Consider the following 18707-nt stretch of genomic DNA (forward strand, 5'->3'; position numbering starts at 1 on the left):
CATAGATTCTGTATTGTTTTATTATCAATCATTGTCGAATGGAGGGGATTCACACTGGACAAGATTTTCATGTAAGGACTTTTTTGGCAAGGGACCAGAGGGAGGAAGTTGTGGTTGAAAGCAGTTTGAATAGCTGGCAGGCAGGGACTTTCACGGCTGACTATTGAAACTCATCATCAACACTGCCCCGTATGTGGAAAAAGAAAAGAGAGAGGAGAGAAACTCTCTTTCGCTCAGGGTAAAGCTGCATAATACAGGCGCGTGACTGAGTGAGTGTGTCAGTGTGCTTGTGTGTAGGAGAACGAAAGAGACAGATACAGAGACAGCAGGGATGTAATCTTGACACATTTAAAGTGACAGAGAGTGGCTGCCTCGGGCTGTCTCGTGTCCGTTCCTCCCAGCGCCCTGGCCTAAGGGGCCTCTCTTCTTCCAAAGACGGGGCTTGCTGGCCGTGCAGTCCTGCTTCGTGTGCCTTTCCATAGAGTTAACTGGACTCACAAAGCTGCATCCGTTCAGTCTACACAAGGTTCTCAGATCATCCTAAACAAGGGCCATCGTGCTTTTTCTGACGCCGGCCCCAGCTCTGTAAAGCAGAAGTCCTTTCCTGGCGTGCTTTCTCACTGTCACTCATATTTCATCCCATCCAGCAGCCCTTCTCTGTGTGTTATGGTTTGGAGTTATGCGTCTTCCACAGACTCAGCAAAGATAGGACGCCGCTTTCTGTTTCATGTTCTCTTGTCGGTGTTAGTTTATTACAGAGAGAAAAGCAGAGAAAGGGCTTTTGTTATTTTGCCGTTTAAAAACAAGAATCTAAGCCACCTTCTGAGTGGTGACGCCAATGTGGCGGCTACGAGCACGTGAGCGGTGAGCGCCGTCACATCTGGGAGCCCAGGGACCGAGACCATGTCCAAGGTCACGTCCTCCAAGTGCTAAGGAAGCTCGGATGACGATAAATGGCACAGTGAAGAGCTCTTTGCACTTTGACCGCACAGTGCAGCCATAACGCATGTGTTCTTTGTCTGGCCTGCATTTACAAGCCGAGGACAAGCTCAGAGGCTAGACCCTGGGCAGTGTTAGTCCACTTTCATTTGCTTTGAGGAGGATAGGCCCTGGCGCAGGGAAACCTGAACAGCATTCCAAGGGACTGGGCTCTCATTTCCTTAGGCAGGGTCAGTGCTCGGTACAGTCTGTCGGTTCTTTCAGGCAGATACGATCACCACCCCTCCCAGTCCCTGGGTCCAGGTTGGAAGGTGCGGGGATGCGGTAGGCTCAGGCCTGGCCTCAAGAGGCCCCTACATGAAGACAATTCAATTAAATGTAGACTAAGAGGAAGTCTGCAGTCACAACTTCATAGGATTGTTTTGTTGTTTAAAGAAGAATATTATCTGGCTGCTTTTGTTTTCTGACTGTTTAAACAAACACCATGCAATAGGTACATTTAAATGATGGGGATTTGCTGGTTCATAATCTTGAAGCTAGGAGAGAGCCAAACCCAGGTGCCACCCAGACGCGCTTTCTCCCAAACACAGTGGTGTCCGAGCTGGCTGCCTGCGTCCTTGGGCCTCGGCTTCCTGTCCCCTGGCGCAGCATGTGCAGCATCTCCTGCCTTTTCCGCATTCCACCGACTCCTCTCTGTGTCTGAAGTTCTTTCTGCTGTTAAAGGTCTCCAGTATTTGGGTGAAGACCCATCCCAACTCAGCGGGGCCACCCCTTCACTCAAGTCCCCTCATCAATAAGTCTTATTTTCAATGGGTCACACGCACAGGAGTGGATGGCCATTAAGAACAGAACATGTTCTTCTGGGATACAGCGCTGCGAGCCAGCTCACTGTCATATAGCACATCTTCAATGAATATTCGTTATTTTATTGCTACTGCTGATCTTTTTATCGTCATCAGCATCAACATTGTTATTATTATCAGCACAAAGAGGTCACGACAGCGTTCTGTGAAGGAAAGAGGTGAAAGAATTATTTTTTTGCTAGATTGACTTCATAGCTATTGACAGGTTAGTAGCCCTTTGGAGCCCATGGCTTCTGTGATAAAGGAGTGGACCGAAAAGTGGAGGTGCTGGAAGAGAAGCGTGGCTGGTTTTGATGTTGCTGTATTTGGGGCTGCCTGTGACAGATCTTACTTTGGTGCTGGGTTCATGCCTCGACCTTCTGGTTCTGTTTTGTTCTCTTTAATTAGCTCACTCCGACTTGGCCCGTTTCCTTCAGCAGAGCATCTGGTCTCAGCCTTCTCCCATAGACCAATTTTGAGAGGATGAGAGATGTGGATGGAAATAACCCCTCTAAAGTTACTGTGACCTTCTCCCGTAATGTATTGTAATGTGGTGATAATGATAGATGCCCTGGCTTCTGTATTTGAAGTTGAAAGAAAATTCAGTTTTGTTTTCTTTTCACCATCCCCAAGCTGTTATTTTGTAATAACAGAGGGAAGAGTTTTCTATAGCAGCCTCGTCAGTGGTTCCAAACTGGAAATAACATCCAACCACTAACTGCTATTTAATTCTTTTTGCTTTTACTTTATTTCATGCGTAATTATGTCAGCACAGCAGGGCAGATAGCGTCTGAGGAAATGTCACTTGGAAGGCAAAGAAGCTCACGAAGACATCGTCTCTGTCCTTGGTGCATCTGCATGCCCCATCCACTGGAAAGACTTCACTAAAACAAAATTAAACCCGATGGAAGAGAAAGGATGGTAACTAGCAGATTGTACCAAATATTTATTTTTCACTTGGGGTGCTTTATTTCTCTTGAACAGGAAGAGCTGTTTGCAAGAGGAAACACACGAGGGGCTCTGGGGTTCCTGAGTGACTGTGGATGCAGAAGGCGGGTTGACCCCATGCAGCCTGAGCCCGGGGACAGAGGCAGCAGAGGCCAAGATGCTCCGCATGTCATCTTCACATGCAGCCAAAGCCCAGACGGACGGCTTGTGTTTCTGAGAGAAGCTCCTGGTTTTTCTCAGCGCTTTTGCTATTTTGGAAGGTTGGCACAAAGAGACGCTGGGGGGTTGGCAGAAAGCATGCCTCTCCCCAGCTGCGCCAGCAACAGTTATCACGTTACAGGGACTGATCTTTTTTCTCCATCAGCCGTGCTCAGTGTCCCAGCTTTCCCACTCCAAGGAATGCCCGGTGGCCAGCGGCAGGAGGGACCGGAGCCACTGAGAGGTCAGATCCCGTCCTTTGGAGAGAGCTGTGAGAGCCAGAGGGCAGCTGACCCAGACTCCTGCTATGTCCCTCTCCACCGAAGGGACGCTGTCGCACCTGGGGCAGGAGGGTGTGGCAGGAGACGTGTGAAGACCCTTTCCTGGCGCCTTTTGTCACATCATTCGCCGCATCTGTCCCCAGCTTCCTACTTGTAGCAGAGAGGGAAAGGCAGTGTTTACATTCATGAGTTCTGATACTGTCCCAAGTCAGCACTTTCGCCACTTTGGGTTTACGTATCTATAACGTGTGACTAGTAACCACTTCCTCAGGGTTTTTGAGAAGATAAAATTAGATAATTGAATTAAATGCCTCTAATTGTTTCCATCAAAATTTTTCTGGAGATAAGCCTTGATTGAAAATCTTGGATCTATGTAAATGTCTTTTAGAAACTTTAAACTGCTCCATACCGGATAGTATATTTTTCTTCTTGTATAACCTCTTGCTCTAAAGACACATCTGTGTTTGCAACAGAATCTCAACGTAGTTATTTCTTCACTTGTCTCTCCCTATGCAAGCATGTGCTCATGTCCCACAGTGCAGCAGACAAAGACCATGATCATGCTTCAAAGCTGAATGGCACAGTCACCGTTCACTGTACAGGAAGCCAAATTCCACCACTAGATGGGCAAATCTTCATTTATTCACTCATTTGACAAATACTTACTGAAAGAAGCAAGGCAGGACAGGATCCCTGGAGAGAAAACTCTGGATTTGAGAGCGAGCCTGGAGTGTGCAGGGAACCAGTTGGTTGCATAGGGGCATTTATCTGTTTGGCCTCCCTGTTTGCATTTCAATGGCCATTCTTGCATTTCTTGTCTACACCTATGAATTTGTGACTCAGTCATGATTTTAAGATAGAAGGAAATAATGCCAGTGGCGAATATCTAATAATAAAGCCGTTTTGATTTACTTTACTTATCTAGTGATTGGACCAGAGCAGGGGACATAGGTTAGCTTGTGTCCCAGGCAATAAGCCTTCCTCTAACTGAGCAAGCCCCAAAGAGAAGGTCTGTTTTGAAATCAAGTAAAAATAGCATGGAGTAGGATTGGATCTTTAGAGTGAACTGCTTTGCTAAAGCTAAACTGATTACTAGACAGGATAGAAGTGGGTAGATTTGGAAAATCCACAAATCCACACTAAAAAGAACTTCACAGATGACCAGAAGATGGCTTAGATGTTCTGAAAGACTTCTCCAAAGAAACCAGACCAGTCCTTCATCTCCTAGAAGTGTCCGGAAACCTGAGGAAAACAGATAAGATAACTCTTTTCTGAAAAATGCAGAAAAGGACCATGCATTCTTTGGTGATGTGCTCCAGAAAAATGTTAACAAAAAGATGGTTTTTACTATTAAACCTTCAACTGGTTTTGGCCTGCAAAGCACCAGCTGGCTTACATTACTTGTAATATGCTTTGGTGTGTCTCTGGTGATAAATATGAAGGGTTCTTTAAGATATACAGAAATATTAAGCAACTTAACATGATTTCCCCCCTCTGTTTGGAAATGTAAGAGGTTGAAAGAAACATGGAAAGCCTTTTTAACATATAGAAAACGTATATATGGCCAAATCAGCTTTGTTCCCACACCAGTGAGGCCATCTCTTCAGGGGTGAGAGCAATTGAATTTGAACTCCAAAAGTCAAGACTTTAGCCTGGGATATAAAAATCATTTCACAGTCCAGCTTCAGTTCATGCTCCCAATAGTGTCTAGAAGGTTTATTTTAGTTTCTCCACAAGAACGTATCATGTAGGCAAGCTAGGTTTTCCTATCCTGACACAGGAGGCTCGTCCTTCTTGTCCAGTCTCTCTGGGAGCAAAGCCTGCCCTGGCTGCCCGAGCTAACACCCATCCCCCCTAGAGCCTCCTGATTTCAGAGTCTTTCTTCCCAGGGCTGCTTTGAGGTCGCTGCTCTTGGGTTTGAGATAGTTTCTTAATTGAGCACCTGTGAGCACCTTGTTTGGTCCCCTCTGTCATGGAGGAGAGGTCCCAGCACACAGTGGGTGTCCAAAAAAGCTGTTTGTTTGCCTGAATGCTTGATGGTTTCCACTTGCAAATCATGGCATTTTCCCACTCAAGCATATAGCATATGGAAAATGGTTTTCTAGTCTGCTCTCTAAATTCAACTTCTCTTATAATTTCACTGTTGGTATGGAGACTTAGGAGAATCCATCTAATCATTTGTTGAATAAATATTTTATCCTAGGTTCTGTGCTATCTTTTGGGGCTAAACTAGAAGCACATGTAAATGGCATACATTAACCCAAGAATCACATAATCAATGTGAAGAAAAATGATAAAAAATAAAGAAAAGAGATCCTTGTTAGCCTTAGGCTTGTTCTTAAGGTTCCTGGACCTGGAACATGCTCCACTTTTAGGAAGACAACGTGAGGCTGATGTAGTAAAAGAACTTGGCTGAAGCCTGTGAGCACCAGCGAGTCATCCCGAGGGCGTCTGCTGTCCTCACGGGCACTAGAAAACCGACCTTCCCATCAGGGCTGAGTGCACCCGGCTGGGGCGATGGCAGCCCTGCTGTGAGCAGTCAGCAAGCCCCCCGTGCAATGGAGAAGAGTTTCAAAGGCAGTGTAAGCAGTTCCTTCTGAGGTACATCAGTATGTCTGGCAAAGTAAAAAAAAGTGAAAGTCGCTGACATTTCCTTTCTTCTTCTAAGTTTCCATTTTCCCAGGAACCCTGGGAGGTAGAGTGTTCAGTAGAACAGTCTCAGAAGATGAAACCACCCAGCTCTGGACTGAAAATCCCACTTCAGTTACTTGCTGGTTGTGGAATGTGGGTAGGTTACTTATCATCACCGAGGCTCGTTTCTCTCATCTTGTTTTTGTTTTTGCTTTTAGAAAAGGCGATAATAGGCTTACCAAGAGAATAGTAGCTGTTTGCCTTTCCATTCCAAATAACTGAAACCTTAGGACCTACACCTGGAATGGAATTCGAAGAGCCCGAGGGCCACCTGATTGCAGGATGCACAGTGGAGGCAGCGACCAGGGATGCCAGGAGAAGGACCAGAAAAGGTAACTAGAGAGAGGTAAAATGGAACTGGTGGGCTGTGAGGAGGCACCTGGAGGACTGGCAGATGCCTCGGGGAGAAAGCTCTGCCCCCTCGCTCCAGGCAGTCGTGGATCTAACGATTGAGGACACGTAGTAGCCGGGGCAGTGCCAGCACCTCCTTTCCCTGCTGCGCCATGGCAGCCCCACGGTCCCGGGACCTGGAGAGCTGAACAACATTTCCACATGTGCACTCAGGGAATGCGTGTCCCACGCGGTGGCCAGGCCACCCACAAGTTCCTTATGGCCCGTCGTGTCGAGTGTTGAGCATGAAGGTGAAAGAACTTCATTTGTCCAAGCTCCCACAGCATACGGGAGAAGGAAATTCCGATTTGACCTGAGAATATCTAATACAAATGCAAGGCTCTCAGCAGGATGGGACACATTCAGTTTGGCTGAACAACCCACTCATTGGAGGGAGCTTTCGACAAATCATAGGTTTCTTGGCTGCTCCAAACTTGCTGATTCAAAGATCTCTAAGGCTGGGGTGCAGGAATCTGTATTTAAATAATCACTCCCAGGATTTGGAGGCAGCTGCCTTGGGTTGGGGGAGAGGCCGTCTGGGGAGCGTGCCTCCTTCCAGCCACCTCGGCACAGTTCGCCTTAAGGACTCTAATTACTGACCCTGGGAGAGCTAAGCTGGGGCTATAAAAACTTGGCGTTTCCTCCCTAAGAGGCTATTAAAGTAACCTTATTTTCACTTCTGTTTCCCCTGACTTTTTTTTTTTAGGGGGGACAGGGTAGGGGGTGGTACCATACAATGCTTACTTTTAACAACTAAAAACTCCTTCTTTTAAGGGGAATTAGGAACTATTACATGATCAAACTAGCCAATGATATGCTATAGATATTGAAAACCTGATAAAAACACAACTTTATTTTTTATTTTCCTTCTACAAAATCTTCACATCACATAAGTGAAAAAGTTCTTCTTTCTAGCCCAAAAAAGGCAAATGACAAAATTGTCGCATAAAAGATATTTTGTCTAATATACAAACCACTTTGAGTGGTTTGGTGCGTTATTTGTTACTTATTCTCCAACTAAAGCAACAGATTGTGAAACTTCTGTCTTCAAGTCAGGAGATGAACTGTGTGACTTAGCTCGAGGTAATTTTCTTCTCTGAGTCTCTCTTTCCTCATGTTAAATGGCGACTATTCTATCTGTCTCGCCGTGTCCCGGGAAGGGTTAGAAGAAATTATACATGTGAAAGTGCCTGCAAATAAATCAGGCACCCCACAAAATGAAACTGCGTCCACTATTTTTAGAAAGACTTGCAATGATATGCTTTTTCAGTTATTCTCTCAAGTGTCTTCATCCCTTACCTTATCTGTAAATGGAGGTGACTTCAGACAAAATGAACTCTAGAATCTCTTTAAGTTCTGTATTTTTATTATTCCAGAAAGATATTTCTGTGACCTCCAGCCAGAATTCCTTCTAGAAAGCTATATTCATCCCTGAGATGTCAATGGAAATTCCTAGATAATTAATTACACCGTCTTTTACAAATGTAACAGATCAGATTTATCTATGTTCACTGAATTCTAATGTTAATAAAATACATTCAACTGAATTATGCTGAATGCCATTATATCTCTGGTATAAAAAAGGGGTCTTGTATGGATTTTGTTTATCCTTATAGGACAAGAATTGAGCTTCTGGCATGTTGACACAGCAATGGATAGATGTTTTTTTTTAAATCATGGGAACCAGAACTCTCTCTTAACTTGTCTTTTCAGTATCAAATGGGTTCTGCAGACACTACTGTAAAAATTTAACAGTGCCCCATACCTACCGCAGTGCCCCATACACAGCAGGTACTCGACAAAGCTGCCCAGAGGAATCAACAAATGAGTTTTTCTATTGAATTCCATTGATCAGTTTGATGCAGTAGAAAGAGCATGAGTTTAGACGTTTTCTTGCTTTGGTTCTTGTCTACCATTTTTCATTTTCTTCTCCTCCTTTCCCTTGCACTCTGTCTTCCCTCTGCCCTCAGCACCCCTCGCTGACTCCATCCTGGCCGTTCTCATCCATGGTAGCAGGACCTGCCAGCCTCAGGACACAGCAGATCAGCAGGCAACTGGAAAGCATGTAAGGCAGGAAGGCCCCAGAATCATATTTGCATCACTGCAGATGGAACCTGACATCTGGTGAGCCTGTCCGTGATTTAGGCATTCAGTAAAATGAAATGCTGCAGGAGGAGTTATCTGCAAAAACGATTCCAACTATAAATTCTATCATCCAGCAAACATGGCTTAGCAACATTCCCACCCCACCGTTTTAGCAAGAAAGCAAGCCACACCTAAAGCACATTCCTTGCTTTGTAGGTAAATACATAGTGATACACACTTCATCCCACTGGGCTAAGACTTACTCTTAAATTTACTTTCAACCTTCTTGCTTTCTCCCTGGCTGTAGTATGATTTCACAGTATACCCTCCCATCCGTTGAAACAGAGAAATGCTCACATTTTAGGCAGAGATGACTAATCTTCATGAGGAATGAATCCAAATTCAAACTAAATGCACATTTTTGCAGCTGTCTAAACCTAGCCAGGAATTATCAGAGGCCATCGATGGAAGACGAGTGCTGCTATCTGCAAGTCCCTATTTGTTTTTCCAAATTGCACCCTTGGCAATGGGTGTGACAGAAAAATGTTCATTATTCCTAGTAGCCTCACTTGCCAAGAAAGATAAAGCTACTTTGATGTCCAGGGACCAGAAACTACACAGATCTTAACCCAAAATGGGCTTCAAGCCCTCCTCAGAGAGCACTGGGCCAAAACAGCCTGCCTGCCGCACTGTCTTCCTGCCCCTGCAGACAAACAGGGGGTCCTGCCGGCCCCCAAAAGCACATTCTGTAAACTTCGCTGACCAGTCGTGATAAATAATTGCATGTCAATAAAAACGATAACAGCCAAATGTAGTGTCACAGTGGTCATGATTAATGCCACTTATAGCACATGAGTGCTGTGCTCCAATGCTGTGCCCGTGACTTGGATGCATTATTTCATTTTCCCTTATAACCCCTGTGATAAAGCATGTGAGGCTCGGGGCAATTGAGTAAGTACAAGTCACAGAGCAAGTAGCAAGGCTGAGGGTCATACCCACCTCCACCTCCTTCGGAAGCCCCGCCCTGTGCCTTACCTGTGTTCCGTGTCCGTCTCCTTGCAGGTACCACTACCTTTCTTAGGTCAGGCTCAGCACAGCCTCTGCTCTGGGGACAGCTTTTCCTAAAACACGCCGCAGCATACAAAAACAATTTCTCCTGGGTGCCGGGAAGAAAGAATGCCTCCAGGTAGAAAGATCCAGTCGTGTTGCAAAATGAATTGCCTTTGTAAATACTTGGATTTTAGTGAAGTTTTCTTATATTCCTTCCCCTGGTTGCATTTCATGCTGCTGTAGACATGACTTGAGGGCAGCTGGTTTCCAGTAGGAAGATCAGAGAGCCGAATCTGGCAGTGCTTCTCCTCCTCTTGGCAGCTCAGGGAAGTTCTCTGCTTTCACAGGGGACCATGTTTTCCCTCAGTCCTGTCTTCCGAGCACCTCCTCTGTGTCAGCACCAGACTGGACACTGCACACACAACAGTTCAGCTCATCTCCCCCAACATGGAAAGGAGGCTTTTACGTTGATGTGAGCTAATGAGGAAAATGAAATCAGAGGCATTAAGTGAGTTTCCCAACGTGTGAAGTGCTGTGAACTGAGTGGTCATCAACCTGGGGAGACTTTGAGCTTGTCCCCCCCGAGGAATCCCGTAGTGCTTGGGGCTGTTCTGGTTGTGCCAGCTAGTTGGGGGGGGGGCGGAGCAGGGGTGCTCCTGGCATAGAGCGAGTATCCACTGGGCATGATATTGCTCAGCCTACCCTGCCCTGGACAGCCCCCACCACAGAGGTCACCCAGTCCAATGCCCTGAGGTTGAAAACCCTGCATTAACTGGAGGGGGTGGGACTGATCCCCCGGCGGCCTCTCCAGCCGATGACTTAGCTCCTCTCCAGCTGATAACTTAGCTTTACAACCACTGATTCATTAATGGATTTGGTTTCAAATCAGAGCCTCTTGCTGCTCAGTCCATAGAGCCTCTGTGTACTGCTCAGTGTGCTTCCGTCTGCTCATAGCCTAGAAAGTGGGGCTCCCCTGTCCATCCAGACGGTCTCTGCCTACAGAATTCTGTGCTTTTGCAACTGATAAACCCATTGAGATGTGCCAGACCTTCATGGTTTACAGTAAAGGTGAGTCTGGAAACTTCTGTTGTCTAGGAATCATAGAGGGCTGAACCCTATTTACATTCAGAGAGCCACTTACTGAGAGCAACTTTGCTTGGGCAATAGCCATAAAGCTGGTTCCTTTAGCCTGTTCCTCAGCTCAAGGAGAAGAGGTAATGAGACTACCCACTTCTTTTCTGGAATATAGGGCAATTTCACTGGGGTAAAAAAAAAATGACTCAGGATTCTGAGAAGCTGTGTGTCTGGGAAGAAAGACTGAAAGTGTGGCTGTGCCAATGCACCAGAGGCGACCAGCAGCCTTAAACAGATTGGCAGTTGTGCTGGTTTGAAACTATTATGTATTCCAGAAAAGCCATGCTCTTTCAATCCAATCCTGTTAATACAGATTAATTGTATTAACAGTTGGGTAAGGCCTTTTGATTAGATTATTTCCGTGGAACTGTGGCCCTGCCCATTCGAGGTGGGTCTTAATTAGTTTAGTGGAGTCCTTAAAGCAGAGAAGATGGGACTAACAAATGAGTATGACTGCTGAATCATTATGGTGATATTTGTTTTTAATCTCAGTGTCTTAGAATAGCTAGAAGGAAACATGAAATGGTGAATCTGTAACCCATACCTTACTTTGAAATTTTTTCTAAAACTACTTGTTAAAATATACTTTGAAATTTATCATTTTTTTGTAGCTGTTATACTTCACAATAAAAATGGTTTGTTTGTTTGTTTGTTTTTTAAAAAGGTCATGGAGAAAGAGGGAGCTCAGAGCCAACACAGAGAGCAGAGAGATGAAATCAAGACACCGATGCTTGGAGATGCTGAGAGAGTGTTTGAACCCAAAAGCCTGGAGAAGAGGACAAAGATGTCACCATGTACCTTTCCATGTGACAGAGAATTGCCAGACTTGATCAGCTTTTCTTGAGTGAAGGTATGCTGCTGCCTTAATTTGGACATATTCATAGCCTAGAATTCTAACTTGTAACTTAAATCCCCTTTATAAAAGCCCATTCATTTCTGGTATACTGCATTCTAGGAGCTTTCAGTTTTATAAATGGATAAAGGGAAGATTCTGAAACAATTACGAGGAGCGTAAAAGGAAAAGCCTAAGATGCTTTGAAGAGACTGCTGATAGAAATATGGATGCTAAATGTTCTTCAAAAAAAGCCTTAGACAGAAGATATCAATTTGTTGTTGCAAAGTGGAAGAAAGGTAATTCTTGATTTAAGGGACAGAGAATTTGGCAAAATTGATGGAAGGTAGAATTTGATAACAAGCTTGGCTATCTAGCTGAGAAAATTTCCAAACTAAATGTGGAAATGCAGCCTGGCTTTTCCCTGAAGCATATAGTAAAATGTGACAGGAAATGGATACTCCTGGGTGCAGAGAAAACAGAAATTGATGGTCTGGAAAATTCTGGGCCTCCAGAAAGTGAGACCCCAGAGACTAGTGCCCCATGTGAGGATTTAGCAAACATGGAACCAGTCAGCCATTTCAGAAAAGAACAGGATTAGAAGCGCAGTTATCCTGAAAGGATTTGCATAAAGTCCTATTGTCTGATGGCTGTGATCCCTATATACTGCATGGGAAACTGAAGAGAGTGTAGTGGAACCTGTGTAAATGGAACCGCTGCCAGTCTGTTCGCTGGGGCCTTTGGTGAAACTGAATTCACTCACTTATTCACTGAAAAAATGTGCTATTGAGACTTATTCTGTGTCAGGTGCCAAGTAAGACCTTATTTATCTAGGTTACAGTCTTGTGGGAGGGAAATCAGAGAGAAAATGGCATTAAAATGGGACAGAAGGATAAGTAGCTATGGGAAAAAGAAATGGAAGGGAGGAAGACAAGAGACCTGAGAAGGCTTCTCAGCAGAGGGAAGGACACTTGGGAAGACCTTACAGCAGGAAAGGACATGGGAAGTTTGAGAACTGAAATGAAGCCAGCATAGCTGGAGCAGAGAGAGCAGAGGGAAAAGCCTCAAGAGGGAGCTGGAGAGCAGCAGGCAGTTGGAGAGCTCCTGGGAAGGGGAGTGAGGATGCTTCCCGAAGTCGGGGCGCCCCATACAAAGCCTCAGGATCACATGTGAGTTTCAGAAAGTGGGGAGACCATAGAGAAACTGGTTAGAACATTGCAGCAAAGGGTCGGATGAAGGGCAGGTGGTGTTTTGACTAGTGGCTGAGGATAGGGTGGGAAGAGGGTGGGTTTGACACGTATCTGGGTGGAGGGAAGGCCAGCATCTGGTGACGGACAAGCGGTGACCAGGGAGGGCAATGGAGGTGAAAGGATTCCATCCAGCTTTCTACTCCAAGCAATGGGGTGAATGCCATTTACTGAGACTGTAATTCTTGCTTTTCTCGTCTGCAAAGCGGGAATATTTTCACCTTTCCTAAGTCACAGTGTTGTTGTGACAACCAAGCGATATAATAAATCTTGGACCATAAAGCCTGATAAAGATCTGGGCAGCCGGGAGATTGTCATAATCATTATTATAACAGCGTGTTGCTCTCGGGCTTTATCAGCCCCTATGTGCTGTACACCAGCAAACCTACGTCTGTGATAGCATCACTTGGGTGATGTACAGCTTCCTGATTTCACGGTTGCTGAAGGAGCATCCAGAACATGTAAGCTGACAGCAGAAAAGGCGTGGCTCCTTGTACTCTAGCATGAATTTGGCTTTTAATTCTTGCAGTCCATCCTGATTGCCATGAGAAAACCCAAACCAGCCCAGCTTGGGAGCTGACATGACTGGGGAATTGGGAGTAGACGATGGAAACTGTTTCTCCTGCCATCGTTTTACTGAGCTGCCAAAGAACGGCTGGGTCTCACCAGTCTCAGCCTGGTGAGGATCCAGATGGCTCCGGGTCAGCGGACCACAGGAGGCCTCTCCTGCGGCTGCCCCACGGCCCCAAGCTCTGACTCGTTCATTTTATTTTATTTTTATCTCTCTGCTCTGAGGCTTAAAGAAAGGAATGATTGCTGCACAAACAGCCCATGTTTCAATGAAACTATTTTGGGGCAAGGAATCAGAAGAACTGGGATGAAGCCCCAACTTTGCCACTCTGTCACCTGGAGAAACTCACCGTTTGAAGCTTCAGTTTCCTTGGCCATTATATGGGGACAGAGATAACTGATGTGTTATGGGTGTGTGCTTGGCAGAGGAGATAGTGACTATACTCTGAAAACTGCAGGACTGAGAAGTTTGTATAGGTGGATGCATGGTGGGGTGGCATTAACAGTTCCGTTGAAGAGAAAGACTTTTAAAGTTATACACATACATACATGCCTATATATGCACATATGCATACATTTACACACATATCCAGATATGTGTACACACGTGTATATGTGTGTGCCTGTGCATATATATATATAATAATATATACATTCCTCACTCGGAAAGGGGATAATATTTGTGGGAAAATGATATTAAACTAGACAACAAGTGACCCAAATTTATCCCTTGATATAGATTTTAAAACTCTGTTCTTCCCCTGTGCCTGTGAAGAACATCTCGACTAGATCTTAGAATGCTCTGGAACTGGAGAATATCTCCGAGACACTTCCCACTCAGGTGTGTAGGGGGTTGGCTGACCAGAGGCTGCCTTCTGTGAGAAGCGGGTCACCATGTCCATCCAGGCGGCAGTGGGCTGGGGCTGAAGCCCGGGCCCCTGGCTCCTCTCTCAGTTCTCGTTTTACTCAACCACTGGACCACTGATGAGTCTGTTTCTGTCCCACATCCTGGGGTCAGGGCCCCAGGCTGCTGGGGAGGGGGAGTGTCCGTGAGTCTGGTGGGACCGGTCGAGGCAGAAGGTATGAGCCGGCGTTTCACTTTTATCACATAGGCAGCAGGCCAGGCCATGTCACAGATTCAATTCCCATCTTAGATTTCTTTTTTATTATTTTAAAACATGACCGCAGTGTTTAAGGTCATAACTTTGTACTATTCATCTTTGTTCAGTTTTCTTTTGTTTCATTTTGAAAACAAGGCAAAATCCCTAAAACAATTATGTTGTCCTATTGCAACAGAACAAAGCAGTCGTGAGTATTAAAGCAAGAGCTCTGGAGGGTTTCATCTGAAGGCACAAAGCCGTCTGAGACCAGGGAGCCCTTAGGCCCTTAGGCCCTGGCTGTGCTTTCCCTTTGGCACATGAAGCCAGCTGTCGGGAGCAGACACAGAGCACCGGGCACTCTCTGTTTGTTGAAACATCATGAACAATTTTTCCAACATTTTGGGTTTGTTGCAATCCAGACTACCTAGTGCCAAGCCGTTTTGCTTAATTTTTAAACCCCTGAGTATTTAAAGGGAAATTTAATCGGTATTTTTCTGAATCATCTTATTTAACTCATCAGTGTGCTGTTTCATAAGAGCCATTTGAAGCCAAAGCAGTTCTTCTGTGCCAATTCAGAAACTCTCACCCCAGAGGGCTCAGAAGGGCTAAAAGGCCAAAAAAAGAGCAGGGGTGGGGGATGGGGGTGGACAGGGGTTCTAGAATCACACGAACCTAAGAACTATGCCTCATGTTGATCTGACACCCCTCGTTTCCCAGAGAAAAGGAGGAATTTGCTGGAGATGGTTCACCGGCCAGCAGGAAAGCTGGGATTTCAATCCCAGAGCAGGCAAATCTGCCCAAAGCATTGTTCTCTTTGTTTTCAGAACAATTTAAAGATCTGTGGAATTATATTTAGCAGAGATTAGATCACTATGAAACTGTTATTTTTATTATCATACCACATAACAATTAATATGTCTAAAATGTTCTATATTCATCAGGCATGATGAGGCACCATTTCTGTGAGAAAACATTTGCCATCTTCAGGGTGAGGGCTCAAGTTTCTCAGGATCCCCAGGTCTGCAAGTTTGCTGGGTGCACTCCTTCCCCTTCCACCCACTCCCTTCCCCACCGGCACATCCCCTCTCCCTTCCACTCGTCTTGCACTAGTTTGGAGCTGTTATGCAACCTGGTAAAGGACATGCTCCTGTAATCCATTCCCGTGGGCACTGACCTGCTGTGGATTCCCGTGGGCGCTGACCTGCTGTGGATTCCTGTGGGCGCTGACCTGCTGTGGATTCCCACGGCGCAGACCTGCTGTGGATTCCCATGGGCGCAGACTTGCTATGGATTCCTGTGGGCGCAGACCTGCTGTGGATTCCCATGGGCGCAGACTTGCTATGGATTCCTGTGGGCGCAGACCTGCTGTGGATTCCTGTGGGCACAGACCTGCTGTGGATTCCCGTGGGTGCAGACCTGCTGTGGATTCCCGTAGGTACAGACCTGCTATGGATTCCCGTGGGTGCAGACCTGCTATGGATTCCCGTGGGTGCAGACCTGCTGTGGATTCCCATAGGTACAGACCTGCTATGGATTCCTGTGGGTGCAGACCTGCTGTGGATTCCCGTGGGCACTGACCTGCTGTGGATTCCCGTGGGCACTGACCTGCTGTGGATTCCCGTGGGCGCTGACCTGCTGTGGATTCCCATGGGCGCAGACCTGCTGTGGATTCCCGTGGGCGCTGACCTGCTGTGGATTCCCGTGGGCGCAGACCTGCTGTGGATTCCCGTGGGCACAGACCTGCTATGGATTCCCGTGGGCACTGACCTGCTGTGGATTCCCGTGGGCACTGACCTGCTGTGGATTCCAGTGGGCACTGACCTGCTGTGGATTCCCGTGGGCGCAGACCTGCTATGGATTCCCATGGGCGCAGACCTGCTATGGATTCCCGTGGGCACTGACCTGCTATGGATTCCCGTGGGCACTGACCTGCTGTGGATTCCCGTGGCACTGACCTGCTGTGGATTCCCGCGGGCACTGACCTGCTGTGGATTCCCATGGGCGCAGACCTGCTGTGGATTCCCATGGGTGCAGACCTGCTGTGGATTCCCGTGGGCACTGACCTGCTATGGATTCCCGTGGGCACTGACCTGCTGTGGATTCCCGTGGGTGCAGAACTGCTGTGGATTCCCATGGGCGCAGACCTGCTATGGATTCCTGTGGGCACAGACCTGCTGTGGATTCCCGTGGGTGCAGAACTGCTGTGGATTCCCGTAGGTACAGACCTGCTATGGATTCCTGTGGGTGCAGACCTGCTATGGATTCCCGTGGGTGCAGACCTGCTGTGGATTCCCGTAGGTACAGACCTGCTATGAATTCCCGTGGGTGCAGACCTGCTATGGATTCCCGTGGGTGCAAACCTGCTGTGGATTCCTGTAGGTACAGACCTGCTATGGATTCCCGTGGGCACAGACCTGCTGTGGATTCCTGTGGGCACAGACCTGCTATGGATTCCCGTGGACACTGACCTGCTGTGGATTCCCGTGGGCACTGACCTGCTGTGGATTCCCGTGGGCGCAGACCTGCTGTGGAATCCCATGGACGCTGACCTGCTATGGATTCCCGTGGGCGCTGACCTGCTGTGGAATCCCGTGGGCTCTGACCTGCTGTGGAATCCCATGGGCGCAGACCTGCTGTGGATTCCCGTGGGCGCAGACCTGCTGTGGATTCCTGTGGGCTCTGACCTGCTGTGGATTCCCGTGGGCACAGACTTGCTGTGGAATCCCGTGGGCGCAGACCTGCTGTGGATTCCCGTGGGCGCTGACCTTTTGTGAGTTTATTTCAACTGAGATGTGACCATTCAAGGTAGATCTCAGTCCTTTCACTGGAATCTTTTGTGGGAGGATAAAGGACAGAAGAAGCTAGGAGAGCTTGGAGAGAAAAGCCCTAGAGAAGCGAAGACCCACAGGATGCAAAGAGGAAGAAACTGCCACCAGAAGCTGAAAACAAGGAAACCTGGGAGTGAAGGACGAGCAGGTGCCAGCCATGTGTCTTCCCATGTGACAGAGGAGTCTCGGATGCTTCAGCCTTTCTTCTGAGTCCAGGCATCATCATTTCGATACCTTAATTTGGACATTTTCATGGCCTAAGGACTGTAAAGTATCAGTTATTAAATCCCATTGTAAAAGCCAACTCATTTCTGATATTGCATTCTGGCAGCTTTAGCAAACAAACAAACCTGCTTTCGCACCCACTCAACTCCTTCCCATCCACTCACCTCCCACTAGCCCAGTGGACTCACCCAGAGCCAATTCCTGCTTCTGTCCATTGAAGGACCCACTTCAGCAGTTCAGTTTACAGGGAAAGACACACACACACACAGGAATATTTTAATGCTGTTTGTATGAAGATGTTTAGAACTGGATATTGGAAATAGGCCAATGTTCAGTGATGGAGGATCCATCAAACTAATGGTGGTGGCCACCAAAAGTGAGGGCGCTGCTGACACAAAGGCTCATTTCATGCCTACTGTACCCCAAGCACTGTGCCCAGGGGTTTATGTGTGTTGAAACTTCACAATGATCCTGTGAGGTTGACAGCATTAAGCTTATTTCATAGTGAAGATATTGGCTTGAGTAACTCATCCAGAATCACCCAGCTAGTACCTGGCTGAGCTGGATTTGTGCCTAGATCTGTTGTCTTCAAATACTATTTATTTCCATTTGCTCCAAACAGTATTTGGTGATTAGTTATGCTGATAAAACCAGAGCAGTCACAAGAATAAAAATCAGACCTGATTATAAGCAGCTTAATTAAAAATGGTTTCCAGATGAAACTGTATAGATTATACAGGCTCATCTCTTCTCCATTTGTATCCAGAATTTTCTACCAAAATAAAGGTGTGAACTATGAAATTCCAGAATTCAGAATCTCATAAAAGAAATTAAGGGGTGTGACAGTTGGGTTCATGTGTCAGCTTGGCCAGGTCATGGTGGCCAGTTGTCAGGTGAGCACTGGCCTATCTGCTGCTGTGAGGACATTTCGTGGACTTAAATCGTGAGCATGTTGGCTGCACCCACAGCTGACTGCATCTGCAGTCGGCTAAGGGGAACATCTTCTGCAATAAGTGACACAATGTAATTACCCAAAGGCTTTTTAAACAGAATTCAGAAGAGGGAATCTCTCTCCACCTCAACCAGCCAGCCGTTCCTGGGGAGCTCATTGATGAACAGCATTGGCGCTGTCAGCTCACAGCCTGAATTACAGATTTCAGACCCTTTCGTCCCCATGGTTGCATGAGATACTTTACGATTCTCATATTTACAGCCCTCTCCTGTCAGTTCTGTTTGTCTGGAGAACTCTAATATAGCTTAGTATTGGGAGTGGTTCCTGCGAAACAGAATCTTAAAAATAGGATTCACAATTGGTTTTCTACTCAAATTAGATTCAGAGGCTCTGAT

Source organism: Tamandua tetradactyla, chromosome 3 (genome assembly GCF_023851605.1).
Source record: "Tamandua tetradactyla isolate mTamTet1 chromosome 3, mTamTet1.pri, whole genome shotgun sequence".
Taxonomy (NCBI): Eukaryota; Metazoa; Chordata; class Mammalia; order Pilosa; family Myrmecophagidae; genus Tamandua; species Tamandua tetradactyla.